General features: G+C 43.1%; 1 protein-coding gene across 1 annotated transcript in view; it reads right to left on the bottom strand.

The window, feature by feature from the left end:
- The window catches only part of LOC148187727 (uncharacterized), a 29,900-nt gene extending 26,751 nt beyond the window's left edge, over positions 1-3,149 (bottom strand). The window contains exon 1 of the mRNA XM_088086708.1: positions 2,907-3,149. The gene's annotated coding sequence lies outside the window, so the exon portion shown is untranslated. The remainder of the gene's footprint in view (positions 1-2,906) is intronic.
- Between the last annotated feature and the right edge of the window lie 14,485 nt (positions 3,150-17,634).

Genomic DNA, 17,634 nt, shown 5'->3' on the forward strand with positions numbered 1-17,634 from the left:
GCAATATGAGTTTTTGTACCATCGGAGTACTTCAAGCCTGAAATATCACCTCAACGCAAAGAATTTAGCAGCAAACCCGGAAGTCCAAGCTAGCACAGCCTCCGATGCTAGCGGCGCTGGCAGCCAGCCTCTTCAGGAAACACGCGACCAGCCAGATCAGACGCAAACTGAGCAGCATTCACGTGGACGCGGAAGCAGCGCGTGACGGCAACCTGGTCTTATTGCAGTGTGTTTCTCGCTCGTGGTGTTCACAGTGGCGGCGTTGTGTGGCCGCGCGCTTTTGCTATGAGTTCTGTATTTACACTTTCGTAAGCACAAACTCCGTTCATTTACGAAGTCAAGGTCCTGCATTACCAGCAACACGATCCTGCAAATATTTCAAAATAAAATGCCTTGCCAACATCTGATTGGACTGTGTTAACAGTGACGTCAGAGGGATTTTATTTTGAAACGGAAGCAGGGAAGTTTGAGTAAAACATTGTGTTTCCTCATCTCTGTGACTGAAAGACATTGAAACTGTAATAAAAGGTGGTATAGAGTCAGTAAATTATCAAAATGCCTTTTTCACTGTCTAAGTCTGTCCTGTGACCAACTAACCAAATCACTTTTAAAATGGAATTGCAATGGACTGCAGACCAGTTTCGGGGGTAAAGGACATGGGGTTATCAGGGGCTTTGCAGATAGCATCCTCTGACACAGGTTACAAGCCACCACAGAGATGCACAATTGTGTACAAAATCCAGCAGCTATATGGCACAGAAAAGAGGAAGATGTAGTGGTGGGGGATGAATATATTGTGCTGACTGTGGATCGCTAGACTTCAGTTAGCAATCACAGTTACTTCTGTGTTACTGCACAACGTCAGTCATATGCATTAACCACACTAAAAATAATTCAGTTATTCATTGATACACTCATCTGCCAAAATTCAGCTGAACTGACATTTTTAAATACTCCAAAGCAAAAATCGATGTATGTTAGCTTTTTTTAAAAAAAAAATCTGCATTCATATATGGATATCTGTTGATGGAGATTAGCCACACTGGGGAGGAATCAGCCCAAAATATTGGCCCTCGCCCCAAGAGCTTGCTGTCATCAGATAGATAGATTGTCGTCTGTAAATAATTCATCACCAAAAATGTTGGGTATAAAGTAAGACAAATGCCCATTTAAAGAGAAGCTCTTAAGTCAAAGGGCGTTATGTTACAAATCTGAAGTTTGTTAATGATCTTGAGCCTTAAATGTATATTAAGAGATAGTATAACATGTTTGAAGGACCACCCTGAAAGCTCTTTTGATCTTTTGGTCACTAATGTTGGTGCCTATTTGGTGTTTGACGATAAAGCCTACAACTGTCAGCAATTAAAAAATGATAAAACTTTGGAGGCCAACGTCCAATTTACAAATAGGTCGGTACAGGACCCTAAGATCTGGATTAAACAATATGCAGACAGTGAAAAAATAGACCATAGCTCTAAAACACCCATTGACAAGATATCTGCAGCATTTTTGCCAAAGAGATAGCTTCGCAAAGAATTACAAAACAGATCAATTCATTTATAATCTGTAATTACAAGACCTTAATATTACATCATGACCCTGGAAAATTCAGATGTTCATCATCCTGTCACTAAACACACTGAGTCAAAAAAGGGGCCACATTTTTGGTTTGGATATATATTTAAATATACACTTTTCTGCACTACATTTACATTACTGTGAGTGATAGCTGTGGCCTACACCTCTTAAGGTGTAGAGGAAAGTGCAGAGGAATCCCACAGTCAAGGAAGATTTATACACACACGCACACAAACACACACAATATAACACTGACACAAATCTAACGTCACGCTCACTATGCTTTCCTATTCCAACCTCTTCCACTCACTCACACTACATTTAACAGCGCACTCTCGCATACTTGTGGCAGCTGTAAGTCTCAGTGAAGCCACATTTCCTTCATTAAGATATATTTCACTGGCACACACTTCTGGGTGCAGCCTGTTTTAGTAAGACCCCAACAGACTCAACGTGGCTCATTTATCACCATTAGGAAAGTGCAAGGGGCCCAGGAGAGGTGGTGAAACCTGCTTGCACGGACTTTCTTATATTTTGACACAAAACACCATCACAATCAGTATTTTGCACAGTGGCTAAAGTATTTAGAACCAATAATGAAGTGGACAGCAGCACCATGGAGGAGGATTAGCCCTTAGCCAGTATTATTTTGTTGCAGAACTTTAAACTGTACAAAATTACCAGTGGAAAATATTTTAATATCAGCTCAAAGAGGCACACAAAACTCTGTTTTAATGATGTTGCTGAATTCCGCAGATGTAATCCTCTAAACATTATGAATCATGTGTAAACATTGTTTGACCAAGGGCTTTACTCGATTTAAAGCTGTTACCCGATCTTTACCCTCAAATCTTTTAAAAGCGAATGGCAAGCTGGTCTCCATTTAACCACTTAATTTAACTACATAATGGTTCCTCAATGCCTTAATCGCCGCAGTTCGAGATACGTTTCTCAGTTGCTCCCCAAGAAAACAAACTGACATTTGTTGCCAGGCGTTGAACTCAAATCCAACTGCAGAACAATCAGCTATGACTTTTCAAGTTTTCCTGTCGATTGACAGGATTCAGAGGTGTGGTGCAGTTCAAGGAGGAGCAGCCCAAAACATGTAATGTGAAAACCTCATGTCACGACTTGTGTCTTGTCTTAATTCTCATTATTCAAGCTTGGAAAAGTAATTTCACTGTTCGCTCTGTTTTCTTTTAGTTGAGTAGACCTGTTGAAAATTCTAAACTTGCTGTAACACCCTTGGCAGACAGTGCGTGTGTATGTGTACATGCATGTCAGTGTATTATGTGTGCAGTGTTTATGAAGCAGTGCCTCAGGCTTACCTCCAGGGCTGAATGTGAAGAATCCGCCCCCGCTTTCTCTGCAGACTGCACCCAGTGCCCTTCTTCATGGAAAAGCTCACCTGGCCCAGGTGTGCTTTCCATCCCAGAGGCCATCTGTGAGGCAGCGGCCTGCTGGGGTCGCCCAGTCAGCCAGTCCTGCTTTATAGCTCATCTCCTGGGCCTCTCTCCTCCTCCTGTCCAAGCAGCCATGTAATGAAGCCCTAATGAGCCTGTCACTCCAACTGTCACTTATTCTCACCTGATAGACACAACGGGAAAAACCAGGGTAAGGAGGCGAGACAGGCGCAAAGCGGCAGGAAATGAAAGAAATATTAATCAAGGAAAGGAAACAAGAAAATTAAGACTGTAGAGCAAGCCAAATTGGAAAAAAATTACATTTGTAATATCATAGAAGACAAAAGATTATTATTAATGGATCACTTTACTGAAATACAAGAACATACAGTATTTTACAAGTTCCACACACTTACTGCATTAGGTGATTTTTCTTTTAATTTTTTTAAATCAACCTTTTCAAAGATAAAAAAAGTGATCAGTGAAATAAAGGGCAAACGAAAGAAAGAAAGAAAGAAAGAAAGAAAGAAAGAAAGAAAGAAAGAAAGAAAGAAAGAAAAGAAAGAAATTTGAAGTACTTTGTCATGAGAAGTACTTTGTCATGTTACTTTTGCAAAAGTACCAACACCACACTGTATTCAAATTTACACCAGTACAAGGAAATGTCCTGTATTTAGAGTCCCACATGCCAAAGACAAAAAATGTCCTAATTTTAAAATATTGAAAGATATACTATGCAGGAATTTCCAAAGAATTCACTTTAACTCACAATACTTTTTGCAAAAGTAAACTCCTACTTAGTATACCTTTTAAATATCATAAGTTAAAGTATTTTTTTCAGCTGAAAAATGTCCAATGTCCAATGACTGACATTTTATCATATATAACATTATAAGATTGTTAAGATTAATGCATCACTGTAAAGGCCTACTTTTACAGTTTTACTCCAGGAATAGATACTTTTAACTTCTCTATATAGTAATAGTAGTAGCAGCAGCAGTAGTAGTAGTAGTAGTAGTAGTAGTATATAGTATCGTGGTTTCTAAACCTGGTTATCAGGCGCACTCCACAGGGTCAACAATTACTATGTAGGAAAGGAGAAATTTATTTAATAGAATTTATTTTTTGGAATATTACTTAATTTTCTGCTTTTTGTGAGCAACAACACAGAGATTAGTCTCAGTGAGTCTCAAACTGTTATTTGAATGAAACATTTTGAGAAGTTTAGAGTGGGATAACTCTTGTTGGAACAACTCAAAGATATCTGACATGTGTCAAGGAGCACCAACCAGAGACTGCTAAAGGGTTACAAGCCAAAAATGCCATGAACCACCGGTTTAATTCTTGATAATTCATTGTTACATTACTGTTGCTGTATTAATCTGAAAAGTTCTACACTTGTAGAATTAATGTTGTGGAGTATTAAGTGCATTTATTCGAATGAATTGTTGTGGAGGGGAAATGTAAATTAGCATGAAAAGGAAATGGTCAAGCAGCCTCAAAAAGTACCTCAAAATTGTATTTAAAGTAAATTTAGAGTAAATGTGCTTAGTTATATCCAACCACAGCAAATGAGGATACAGTAAGCTTGTATGAGGTTTATCTCGGCCACTGTGTGGAGCCAGTGAGCCGTCTCCTCTGCAGCAGTGAGAGAAAAAGTTACAGAGAAGGGAAGGGAAGGAGCGCGAACAAAACAGAGGAGGGGGAACAGTGTGCAGTCGTCTGGCAAAGCCAGAGGTTGCCTTATTAAAAGCATGTGCTGACCCCCGATTCCCAAGCTATGACAGACAGACCGCAGCAGACACACAGACATGAACAAAGAAGTAATGACCTCAACATACGAACGCATTCATGGTATAGATGCACACACTTGCAGAAACACATTTGGCAATGATATAGGTGGTGGTGGGGGGGGGCAGTCACAGGTGAGGTATTAAAATGTATTACACACCGAACGTCCACTTTAGAATTACAAGTTCTGAAATGCACCTAAATAAGTGAGTGTAAAAAAATCCTGACAGAGAAGCTCAGAGAGGATCATGTCCTCCTGTTTGGAAGCCCAGTTAATGACAACAAACACACTCTTGAGAATCAAGAGCGAAGTCAAGAAGATGAACGGTGGGGGGGGTCCCATGTAAGAGCTTCACCGGCCCATGACGTGAGGAACTGAAGCGAGCCAGGAGCAAGCAAACAGGAGCAGGGAGCAGAAGAGCAGCTCATGATTCAGGAAGAACAGCACAGTTCGAACCCAGAGAGAAAATATACACTGCAGAGGCTTTCAAATGAAATAATAATATCTCTAAAAACACTAGAGCTGGGCAGCAGCTCCAAAATGACAACATGCAGAGACTCTTTTGTTCTCCGAGTGGTTGGCTGGGATGCCAAAGCTTTGAAGTTGACAACTGACGAATCCAGAGCGAAGAAACAAATTGGGGGGAAAAAAAAAATCATGACCCTAATAAAACAAATGTAGGTATTTTTTCTTTATTTAGACTTTACGTGCATTTCTGTGTTTCATTGTGATCTTTCAGCATGCTTTTGGTGTGGCCTGGCTTTGGAATATTAAATATTTATCCAATCCTTTGGAACACGTCGTTCAGTCTTTTCTCACTGGTGTGGGTTTCAAAAACACACATGCCGAGTAGTTTACCTCTAACAAAACATTTTCAGGGGAGGTTTGGGCGGTTGGTTGTATAGGAGTGTAAAAATACATCCATCTTTGTATGTCAGCACTGCCTTGGCACAATAGGGACTTCAAATGGTGCGAAGCATTAACAGCAAAATCAGAGCAGTGTTCATATAGGAGATACTGGCAGCCAGAAGAAGTGGTCTCATTTGTTTGTCTGGTTCTCCTGCTTATCTTTTGTTTATCGGGCTCTCAGAACTCACTGCCAGCGCTCACACAGACAGACCACTACACTTCCTGCCATCACAACGTATTTACATTAGCTTTGATTAATAGCCTGTACATTTGCAACGAGACACACGCGTTGATTGAGAAGTGGAAAAGCATGACTTGTTTAATTTAAAAATGAGCCGAATCCATCCCCACGCCTCTTGTGACTTTTCAGTTGTGCACCGTGCAGAGGCTAAAGTCTGCACCCTGCATGCTACATCTGCAAACAAGCCCAACCAGCTGCGTAGTGTATGGATCCTAAGACTCTTTAAACCGTCACGTCTCTGTTCATTTGTCAAAATTTACATGGAAACAGATTAGACATGCATTTCTGAACTCTGGTTTCCAAAATGGAGGGGGATGTTTTTTTCCCCGAAACCTTATTTTTTCCGCAAATGGAGCAAAATCCTTGTTTGTTTTGAGCACACTGTAATTATAAAATGTTTTCCAGAAAATATTATGATGCATTCAGAAGAATCATTTTTCACTGCAATGAAAAGAAGCGGAGAAAATGTATACAAAGTCTATTTATGGTTTCCAGTAAGGAAAACCAGAACGACATCTGCAAAAAATAATTTTATTGGCATCATGAAGCAAAGTGTGAAATCACAACAAGCCTGTTTCAACAGAAGCCTTGCTCAATCCCTTATGTAAACCCAGCATTCCCACAATTATGTTGCCCCATGATTGCAAGGGCTCACCTGTCCCCGCATGATTTATGCTGAGAAGAAGATTTGCCTGTAAACAATGTGCTGCTTTTACCTAGCTTTGGGGTTGGGGCTGTATATATTTTACCAATACACTGCGTTACTATGTGGCTTTGAACATGTAGCTACCAGAAATGTACAGTAAAATTAATTGCCGGGTATAGCTGTTACTGTAGGCCGTACCATGCTTCAACATGCCATGCAGGTTAACGCCTCAAACACACTGTTGCATAAGAAAGAATTTCGTCCCTGCTGTTGCTGCAGTTAGAGCAGCAGTGGCTGTTCGTGTACTGCTGGAGCTGTACTGGTCAGTGCAGCTGCACTGCACACCCCTCATAGGGCTGCTTCACATTATGGTATTCCCTCATTCCCCATTGTGAAATTTGTTATCTATCATGCGAGTGCCTGGGTTGCATTTAAGCTCACACCTCCCTCCATCCTTCCTCTTCTCCCTTCCTCTCTACCTCTGATGGGGGCCGATGCAGCATGGTGACAGATGGAGTTTCTCCCCACCTTCATGGATCTGGACTGATGTTTATTTGTGCAGCAGCCAGGCTCAGCGGGAGCCTGTCCTTTCCCTGTTAGCGCTCCCATATATAAGAGTAGCTGCATGTGACCTCCATCCCTGCATTTGCACTGTATGTCATATCTATCAGCAGAGAGTGAAAAGCCGATCAACATTGAAAAGACGTCAGCATACAGTCTGGGCTTATCTGTGGAGCCCAGTGGAGTCATACAGTAGGTATGTAGTAATGCACATTTATGATAACCCAAATGTGCATAGACCTATCAGCCTCTGTGGGCCAGATAACAAGTTGGCGCCACAGCAGAACTGATATCACATGACAGAGTGAGTGATTGTGAGAGACAGAAAGACTCTGTCAAACATATGACCACATAGATAACTCCCAGCTACACCTCAATCATTCACTCTCTTTATCAATCCCCCCACCGTTGCCCTCCCTTTGCTGCCCTTGCTCTCTTCCTCCAACTCCTAGCTGGGGGTGACCACAGCTCTATCCAGAGACCGCACTGCTCTGTTCCCAGTGTCCGCGTGATGGAGAGGGGTTATCGTCCCAAACACCTCCCTTTTTTTCCCATCTTCCAGAGAAAAAGGCCTGGGAAAAGGCACAAGGCTGGAGGGATTGAGCTGTTACCCAAGTTTGACTAAACTGGAGCTGTTAGCCTGATAGAGAACGGGCTGTTTCTCTGTGAATGCGGCTGTCAAAAGCCTTACACTGAGACAGGGTCGAACGTAGATATCAGTCAAGTGAGTACCGTGCGAGAGGCTCTTTTACAGTGATGTATTGTGCTTGTTCAATATGGTATTAGTAGACTTTAACGGTAGTGTTAAAGCACACCCTATCCATCTGATGATGGCTGAATCTCACAGACTTGCTGTGACAAATGTTTGGGATTATAGCATTTCAAGATAAAATACTTTTTCACACAGATTCTGATGCAAGACTCTCCGCGGAGCAGAAAGAAGACAAATAGCAAGTTATTATGGATTTCTTGAGACCTCAGAGAAAAAGTGAAATACTACACCACTAATCGTGTCAATTGAAGGCATATACTTTTCTGTTGAGAAAAAGATGAAAAGAACCAGTGCCAGACCCAGCACATTTGGGGCCCTGGGTTTGCTTCCCTTTACTGCCCCCTCAACAAATGAGAAATCAATTAAAATAAACAACTAAGCTGTCAATCGTTAACCAAAAAAACATTGAAAAAATATGGAAAGAACACATTTTTAGTAGGCGTTGCCCCTCCCCCCGGGTTAGGAGAGAATTACTGCCCCAAGTGAAGGAGTTCAAGTATCTCGGGGTCTTGTTCATGAGTGAGGGTAAAATGGAGCGTGAGATGGACAGACGTTTTGGTGCAGTGATACAGGTGTTGTTTCTGGACTGTGTGGTAAAGAGGGAGCTGAGTGTCCATCATCTATTTTCTGCCCCTCACCGATTGGTCATGAGCTTTGGTAGTGATCAAAAGAATGACATCATGGATGTAAGCAGCTGAAATGAGTTTCTACTGGAGGTGGCTGGGCTCAGCCTTAGAGATGGTGAGGAGCTCAGACATCCTTAGAGAGATCAGCGTAGAGCGGCTGCTCCTTTGCTTTGAAAAAGGTCAGTTGACGTGGTTTGGGCATTTGATCAGGATGCCTCCTGGGTGCCTCCCATTAGAGGTTTTCCTGGTTTTCCAGGCCCCAGGGCAGACCCAGAACACGTTGGAGGAATTATATATCTCATCTGGCCTGGGAACACCTCGGGGTCCCCAAGGAGGAACTGGAAAGTGTTGGTGGGAAAAGGGATGTCTGGAGTACATTGCTCAGTCTGTTGACCCAGCCCGCATAAGCGAATGAAAATGGATGGATGGACAGACAGTAAATAGTCACGATAGCAAATTTATAAATTTCGCCTTAGCCTTTTTTTTTTTTTTTTTTTTTGCACTGTACCCCAGATGGCTTTGCCTTTTATATTTTCTTGTACTCTTCATACTCCACATACACTCACTTATGTTTGATATTTTTGAATGTCCATAAAAACTTTGGCATCCCCTCCATGTGGCCTTTTGGAAGATCCAACACTGAAAAGAAAAATATGCCAGTGTTCCTAAACTTTAATTTTTCAGAGTAATTCACCTTTTTTTCTTTTTTGTCACATCGCTCAACACGAGGGTCAGGGCTCTGGAAAAGCAAAGCTAAAGTCCAAGAATAACCACCTCTACATTTTCACACTCACACACACACACACACACACACACAGACACACATACACACAGACACACACACAAAGGTCGCCCAGCTGTGAAAAGAAGCCAAAATACACTTAACTAATCTGCTTGATCTAGCAATTTATTGACGATGAAAATTTCAAAGGCTTGAAACTTGAGCCACATGCGTCTCCTAAACCATAGCCAATGCAATTTCCACCGCCAGGCAGTGAGGGGGGGTTATGGTGGGAATGGCCTGACCAGTGCATGGAGCTTTATTGGTTGCATTCGCCTCAGCATAAAAACTAATTCACCCTCGATGACAACCCACAGCGAAGGGGTCGAAAGACGAGATGCATTCTTTTTACCCGCCTCCCTCAACTACCTACTTTATTAGCTCGCCTTTCTGCGACAGAGCCATTCATTCTCTGCCCTGCAATACCCTTTTCTTTCTGACACACACTACGCACATGCCCTCTTTTCCTCCTCACACACACACTTCTGCACACACTAACCAACCCAAACATGTTATATTACCGGCTGGGAATTTATATCGCTTTCAGAATGAAAAAGCAACTACGCCTCAGTCTGGGGCAGCGGGGCTCCATCGCTCATGTGCACAGGCTGCCCTTTATGGCTGCACAGTAGTGAGGCGCCTCATACACACTGGGTTCAGAAAACACGCAAATATGGGGAATTACAACAAGGCAGTTATGTCTACACACTTAAAAAAGGCCTCTTTATTTGGTTTTCTTGTATATTAATGAATGAACAGACAGACAGAGGATCCAGAGGTGGAAGACAGCAGGGTATTTGTCTTGGTTAAGTCATTTATTCATCCCGTCTGGAGCAATAACTCATCACAGATCAAAGCTAAGCTGCCTGTCATTAGTTAGCTCTACCTCCACCTCCCATTACTTAACTTTTGATAGGACCATAACTCTTTGTGGAAGAATAAAAATAAAGAGATAGCAAGAGCCACGCCAAGAATTTCACTTTCACCAACACCTTGTCCGACAGTCCGACCATCTCTCCCAGGGTTGCTCTGAGGGCCAGGAATGTGACCCTCCTCAGATCTCCCAGGGCTCCAATGAGCTCCACATTGCACAGGGGTTAGGTACCCGCAGGTCCAGCTGGGCTTTACTAGCAAGTCCTGCCTCCAGCAGCTCTGCAGGCCTATCGAGTTACCCTGATTTTGGGTCAGCGAAGCCCTCCTGGTTTCACTTAGAGCCCTGTTTCATTATTTCAGATTTATCATTGCCATGTTTGCCAGTTGCCATGTTTTCCCTCCATACGTCCCTATAAGTGTAATTCATAGCATCTCATAATGTATAAACCAAGACATTTTAAGGGACTGCATGTTGGAGTTGTTCCCAGGCTGGAGGGATTAGGGGCTCTCGAGGGGCCGCTGGGGAAAGCGGTGAAGTGTTGCCCAGAGGAGAGAGAAGCCAGTCCCAGTGGAGTGAACATTACTGGGTATTTACCGAGTCATTGCATGGCCTCAGGGTGCGGCCTGACAGCCACCCGTACTCTTCCAGCATGCCATCGTGCAAGGCAAGTCCCAGAGGATGGCACGATGGCAAAGTAGTGTCATGGATGATTTCCAAATTGCTCCAAATCTGTCACGCTATTTTCCCCTGTTGTTTACCTTACTGAGGCAGAACGTCATTATTGCATCTCATCTGCTGCTGATTTGCAAACAATGACCTATTGATAAATGTGAAGAACAGAAACTCACAAGGTTGTCATGATACATTTAAACTGCTTGTGACTCAAATAAATATTAAAAATAAGCTATTGCACGACTCACTACATATGTGCAACTGTCGGACTTTGCATCTAATCTCCAAGGGGCCTCTAGGGGCCATTTATCTGTTGTGTTCTTGTGACGGAAACACTCTGGTGGGGGTGTGGGGACAGGAGACTTGGATGGAGCAAGAAGGGCAAGAAAGCTGGGATTCATCCCCCATTACCATAATAGAATTACCGTGGCGAACAAAGCAGGCATTAGTACGCCCACGGTGGCATTTGGAGAAGATCCATCTCTCTTTCCTCTTCGGCCGGCCCTTGCCGCTTAAAGAAAAAGAAAATCTACCCTTTGTCCCCCCCCTCCTTTCATGAGTCTTGCCAGATTGCAACAAGAGGGCTCAACAGACACACAAGCACACAGACTCACACAGCATGCATCTGTGTGTGATTGCGTGCGCGCGCTCACTCACGGCTGGCCATTGCCTCTGCATTCGGCAGGCAGCTTGACCTGCCCATCAGAAGGGATTACATCTACATAACTCCAACAAAACACTGTCAGCACCCTGCCCCTCCCTCATACACCCTTCTTTCCACTTCTTCTGTCATCCTTCTTTCCTCCGCACTCTGTCTCCTCATCACTTTAACCTTTCAATCCTTCCCGCCTGCTTCTCTTTCTTCTCCCTGTCTGCTACACTCCTGTCTAAGTCTGATGTAATACACTTTCAGAGTGCCAGCAGTTCTCCCAGCTGTGTTGCATCAAATATCACTCAAAGTCTCCTCAGAGAGATCAAGCAGGAGTGTCAGTGAACGGTGACCTCCAAATATTTATCACAAGTGTGAGCTTGGCACATCCGAGAGGAGGTTTCCCCGCACTGAGCGGTGGCTAGAAGGAATAGCTGAAACGCTGATTCCCAGATTAGGCAACAGGCAGCAGCGCTGGTGTCAGATTGTCTCGGTGATAGAGGGAACATGGCGCCGTCATGCACAAACACAGTGAGCTGTTTTGAAATGGACCTGCGACTTCTGGTTGGCTCTCTCACTGCATGACCCACTAACACACACCTCAGCCAAAGAGAAACACGCAGCAGACGCACTGGAATGTGACTCTTCAATGGGATGCGGACAAAGATTCTGCAGCCTAGTTAGTTTCCTATGAAAAACAAAAATCACATGTTTGAACCGACTAAATTAAAAAGATTAATTAGTTTACCAATAATCATGCATCATTTCTATTAATAGGGATGATGCAGTGATATAATTTGCCACTGAACTGCAGAACAGATCACATGTAGTTTTGAATAAGGTCATTGAGTGGACACAAATTTTCATCTTAATTAGCTGCATCTACAAAACATACTTCTATTGTCCAATCTATAAACAGTACATCTGGTGACTGGTCTGGGGAATTGTACATCCCCAAATTCTAAATTAGGGTTTTGGGGTTGGGAAAGGGTTGGACTTGAGGAGGAAGATGCTCACAGCCAGATACTTCCAACATCTGTTCTCCAGAGCTCTGCTGCCCCCTAGTGGAATCACAATAAAGGTATTAATCCTGCACTAATACTAATGTACAGTAAATGCCACATATGTTCATACAAATGATACTAATGTTCAGCAGTGTGGACTCAAACCACAGATTTGATGACTTTAGACTCAACTTGACAAAATCAAAAAAGACTTGCAACTTGAGTTAGATTTTTACACCAATGGCTCAACACTACACTTAGACTTGAGTCCTTTGACTTGAAAATACATCATGTCTGCCCCCAAGCCCAAAGATTCAAACTTTTTAAGTGTGCTACTATTAAAGTCCACAATATAGCTCACTTCCAGAATCAGCTGATGTGAACATCACAACACACATCTTTTCATTTCATTTAGAAATAAACAGAGGTGGGTAATAGTAAAAAAAAAAACTGCTTCTTCTCTTTATTCAAGTTTATTTCTGAGCCAGTAATCTACTTTTTACTTCATTACATTAGCCATTTATACCTGTGTTAGAAGGAGTGTAGTCTAAATTTGGGGATCGAGTGTAGGGGGAAGAGATGCAACGATGTCAGCTGCCCGGAAGAAAAAGCATCTTTGACCATGATTCGATAATGATGGAGCAAGACTCAAAACACCAGGCAGCTTTCAGCAACAAGCCCTGGCCACACTTTTCATTTTTAATTATTTTTTAATTATATCTTGCACACTGTAAGGAATAATTTTTTGTCATATATTGTTACTCTGTTGTTAAAAAGGCATTACATTTGGTGAAGACTTGTCAGGATTTGTAAGTCTTGATTTGGGAATCGGGAAAGGGATTAGGCTTCTTTTCAACACTGAGGGGGACACATACAAAACAGGGGGCTCATGGTCCTCTGCCAGAAAATGCTGAGCATCAAAATCATCAGTCATCACTTATTTCCTGCATTCTGGTGAATTTCTGCACCAATTTTAGAACTTTTCTGTATTCTTTAACTACTATTGCACATATTTTTACAAACCATGAATGAACTGCACTTTTTTTTATTAACAGGAAATTTTCTAAATTTTCTTTTCTATTTCTATAGATTCACTTCTTGATTTCTTTGTGTCTTTGCTCTGTCACTGAAATTGTTACACCTTCGTCCACATCTGTTTACTCCCAGCAGCTGTAAACAACCTCCATTTCTATGGTGTGTTGCACTGTAGGACATCAGTGTCCATCAATGCCACATTCCGAAATTCTTTTGTTCTTCCTTTATTCTGCCATACTGTATACTCTTGACATGGTTAGAATTTGAAGAATACATCTGGGACAAAGTGCTTGTCTCAACTGAACACTCAGGAATTGCAGCCATAAAACAAAGCTTATGTCTCTGCACCCCACACTACAGATATGACTTTTCTGTGATTGATTGTCATCTCAGCTTTACGGCGTAGCGGATGTTTTCCTTTGAAAACCACCGCAGAGAGACTGAGCCAGGACCCGGTTCTCTCTTGGCAGCATAGCACGTGCTTATCCCCATGAGCAAAGGCCTGCATGGGCCGCAGCATAACAGCCCGCCGCTTCTGAGCCTCCAGCGTCCCCCCATGGCCCTGCTCTCACACACAGGCAACAGTGTGTCCGGTTGGACTACACAGAGAGGAAACACACATACTCCGCTTGACTAGAAACAAAAACAGGCAGCTCTGCGAGAGAGCCGCACGCAGTAGGATAGTCTCTGTGCGCTCACAGGAAAGAGGCCGGGGCAGTTAAAGTCATGGATACACAGCTTCAGATAAACACACATACATGCACAAGCAACAATACAGGAAATGGGTCAGCTGCAGCACAGGTATCCTTTACATCCTCTACTGGCTCCCACTGTCCGCCGATGAAAGGGAATACCTCTGGTCTGTACAGCCCTGGGCCCGGCTGGCCGAGCATACAGCGGCTTATGAGAGGCCATTTCCTTCATAATCATCCCTGCCTTCCCCTGCTCTAATCTCCCAAAGGACAGTGGCAATTAGCCTGGGGAGGGCCTCAAAGTAGTAAGGGCATCTCTGGCATCTCTATTACCTCATTGAAGCACATAAAACACACACATTTTGTGGCATAGCTTGGATTTCTGGATCCCTTTTAGTGCTCTCGTGTCTGCATATAAAAGACGTGGCTTAACTTTTCCTCCTCCCTAATGTGCACGATGTTTGGTTATGCATTTCTTCATCTATCCACACCTTATTGTTTAGATAATTGTGCATTTATTAATAGGATCTCTCTGCAGTGTCTGCTATCTGCACACAAAAAACAGACACCAGAGGGTCTGGATGTGGTTTAAAGCTTTGTCAACAACAGCTTGGGAAGAGATCTTTCAGCCATGCCTTTTCAGGTTGTTGACATAGCAGCAAGGATTTACTATTATACGTGGCATTAATATCATCACATAAACTTCCTGCTCCCCCCAGTGCAACAGGTCTGTCAATCTAATAGAGTCCGCACATGCAACTGTCTGAGCGAATCATACGTGTGTTTCTCACTCATAAAACACTGATCACTCTCTGAGGATTAGCAGTGTAGAATTGTGTAAAAGCCTGTGCAGACCACGCTGCAGTAATCGACACAGGCAGCCTCATGCTCCCGTCACAATGCACTCATTGATTCCTCTTTGCTTTTTCTAAATAACAAGCCCTGGCCGCAACATGCACGCGTGAAAGCCACAAAAGAGCTGTTTTAGAGATAGCAGGAGCTTTTAAAAAGATTATCCTGTTCGCAAGTCATTACCGGGGCCTCGATAAGAGTTTGTCATCGTGTGGTAATGTTCCATAAATCCTGTTGTTACCCCTATGCTGCCCCCCGTCCCATGTTTTACTCTCTCTCGCTCCTGCCTTGAGTAAATGGGAGCAGTGTGATGTTGTGGCGAGGCAAGGTTATGGTCTGCTGAACACTGTGACATTCATCTGAATGGGATCAGATAAGGCTGGGGGGCTGAATACTTTCAACGTAAACATCCCCTGGAGGCTCCAGCAAGGGCCCTCGGCGGCAATGATCGGCCAACCAGAGTGCAAACATCAGGGGGAACGGGGAGCACGACCAATAGCAGATGCTAAGAGGAGGGAGGGAAATCATTCTTAACCTATCTGAGGAGGGGGCTGGCTGTGGATATCAGATGAGATCAGGCCTGTGGGTTCCTTCCACAGCAGGCAATACCCCAAGATGCGGGCGAGGGGAGGTGATGTCGGGGTGAGACGTACAGATATGACCTTTACATGTGTAGATTGGGTTTCCTGTGAAGTGGACTCGGAGCAAGAAAATGTAATAGTGCCACATTTACAGTAATATATAGAAGATAAGGATGCGAAAATCTAACAGAGTGCAAGTTCAGTTTACCTTAGTTTCAACACAGGTCAAAAGGACAAGAGTGAAACGGCAATCAACATACTTAGACAAATAATTAGCCTCAAAAATGTTGCAGGCACCCAACCCAGATATAATTCCACTACCTGGGGTGTGAGCGCTCCAAAACGTCTGGGGAGGGTGTTGAGAAAACAATGGAAGGTGTGGATAATTACAGAGGAAATGAGGAATGAACTCAGTGGTAACCCTGAACGAGGAGGAGCAAAACAAAGTGGAAAACAACACAAACGCAGAGGAAGACACGGTGGGTTTTCAGTAAGTAGTGCGAGCAGGCATGGACCTGCCCATCCTGGATAAAGCTATCTGTCAGCACCGCAGGAGAACATGCTCATGGGAACTGGATGACCTGTACTGTCTCTACCACACAGGCCGCGCAGCTCTGGCTCTGCTTGTTGCACATGGAGGCCCCTGCTTGGACGGCTGCTTACACGGATGATTGAGAATGCAGCGAGACTACCGTGTATGATTGATTTGGAGCCGGCTGTTAATTCTCGACCGTATGCGGTGTGAAAACAGTGACGGCCAGTGATTTCCATCTGAGAAATGAGCATAAGTGCTCCTAACAGCTCTGGATCCAAGTTCACTTAATCTTGTGTTTCTGACTTTGAATCTTTATTTCAGGAGGGGGAAGAGGTGGAAGCCAAGCAGCAGATGGAAACAAGGCTTCCAGGAAATCAGAGGAGGTGGGGCGCAGGGAGAACATGAGTTGGCATGGTATCTGCCTGGTTTCCTTAGGTGGAAGAAAAGGAAGGACAGACAGAAAAAAGAGGGATTAAGTACATATAAGATGGGGAAGGGGAGTGACAAGTGAGGATGGGAGTTGTTATCAGTGCCATTTGGCGAGCTGGGTGGTAGCCTTGAGTATAAGCAGCGGGACAGAATAGAAATCCCGCAGTGAGGCCCTGCATACTGATGGCCTGGCTGTTAACGGCTGGATCGGCTCTCCGGCAGTTATTCATTAAGCCATTAAAGGAACACAATCAAGTCATTTGTGTGGCCTTCTGTTTCAGACTCTTTTTCTTCTCTTTTTGCAGGAGAGGGAGAGAGAGAAGAAACAGAATACACGTCAATGAATAAATCTGAGGCAAAGAAAAGAGTGAGAACGGTTACGACCTGGGCAGCGAGCTGAAGCCAGCTGTTGGCCCTCCTTCTGAGCCAAAAAAGAGGTAATTAATGGCGGAAGCAACTCATGCAGGAACCAATTCACTTTCAAGACAGTTTGATAAATGGACGAACATTCAAATTCAATCTACCTGGGTTGAAATTAAAGGAGGATAATTGCAAAGAGCACTTGCTATAACAGGTTCTTTGCTCACAATGTGGCTGCCGTTAAACCCCTTAAAACCTCTGAAAATTGGCTCCATTTCTTTCAAAAACATGGGAAGAAGGCGATGAGCAACTAAAAAATATATGGCCACAAAAATAACAAGGAATTAGTAAAAAGCACAAGAAAATTACGTGAAACTTGGCAAACAAACAAAATAATCAACCCAAAAAACAGCAAAGGAAAAACAAAAACAAGGAACGGACCTAAAAACTGCTTAAAAGTTATAATAATTCTCTGAAAATAATTTCAAATATTCATCCCCAAATTAGCAAGAAATTTGTAAAAAGTACAAGAAAATTAGCTGAAAATTAACAAACAAACAAACAAAAACAATGAACCAACCAACCAACCAAACAAACAAACATAAAAACAAGATTCAATATTATAAGAATTCTATTACAATT

The sequence above is a fragment of the Plectropomus leopardus genome, chromosome 13 (genome assembly GCF_026936395.1).
Source record: "Plectropomus leopardus strain MGB_pleo_1.0 chromosome 13, ASM2693639v1, whole genome shotgun sequence".
NCBI lineage: Eukaryota > Metazoa > Chordata > Actinopteri > Perciformes > Serranidae > Plectropomus > Plectropomus leopardus.